Source organism: Bison bison, unplaced genomic scaffold (assembly GCF_000754665.1).
Source record: "Bison bison bison isolate TAMUID 2011002044 unplaced genomic scaffold, Bison_UMD1.0 scf7180017615904, whole genome shotgun sequence".
Taxonomy (NCBI): domain Eukaryota; kingdom Metazoa; phylum Chordata; class Mammalia; order Artiodactyla; family Bovidae; genus Bison; species Bison bison.
Genome location: NW_011445148.1, coordinates 1 through 744, shown reverse-complemented (window position 1 = coordinate 744; position 744 = coordinate 1). Strand labels below are relative to the sequence as shown.

At 29.6% G+C, this 744-nt stretch overlaps 1 long non-coding RNA gene across 1 annotated transcript; it reads left to right on the top strand.

Moving 5' to 3' along the window:
• The first annotated feature begins 6 nt into the window (after window positions 1-6).
• LOC104981927 lies at window positions 7-611 on the top strand. The gene is made up of 2 exons (XR_824450.1): window positions 7-127; window positions 337-611. It is a non-coding gene; the product is annotated as an uncharacterized LOC104981927 (long non-coding RNA).
• The last annotated feature ends 133 nt before the right edge of the window (window positions 612-744 follow it).

The window sequence follows — 744 nt, the reverse complement described above, 5'->3', positions numbered from 1 at the left end:
TTTACTTTGAGGCTCTTTTTGACGGGCATTTCTGTATTTCTGAAACATATAATAATACGTAAGCACTATTGTTTAAAATGTTGTCAAATAATCCTTTTATGTACTTGCTATCAAACTTCTTCTCCAGGTATGAAATATGTTACAAGGTGCAAATTTAAACAATGCTGGTGTTGAAATAAATGATTTAAATGGATGCATTGTTTGACTTCACTTTTATTCTCATTCTCAAATGATTGTTTTTAAGTGTGAAAGTTTCCAGAAAAATACAAAAAGGGGAGTGAGATGGACAAAATTATTCAAACAAATTTTTCTGGTGGATATTGAATTCTTCTCCAGGTATGAAATATGTTACAAGGTGCAAATTTAAACAATGCTGGTGTTGAAATAAATGATTTAAATGGATGCATTGTTTGACTTCACTTTTATTCTCATTCTCAAATGATTGTTTTTAAGTGTGAAAGTTTCCAGAAAAATACAAAAAGGGGAGTGAGATGGACAAAATTATTCAAACAAATTTTTCTGGTGGATATTGAATTCTTCTCCAGGTATGAAATATGTTACAAGGTGCAAATTTAAACAATGCTGGTGTTGAAATAAATGATTTAAATGGATGCATTGTTTGACTTCACTTTTATTCTCATTCTCAAATGATTGTTTTTAAGTGTGAAAGTTTCCAGAAAAATACAAAAAGGGGAGTGAGATGGACAAAATTATTCAAACAAATTTTTCTGGTGGATATTGAAT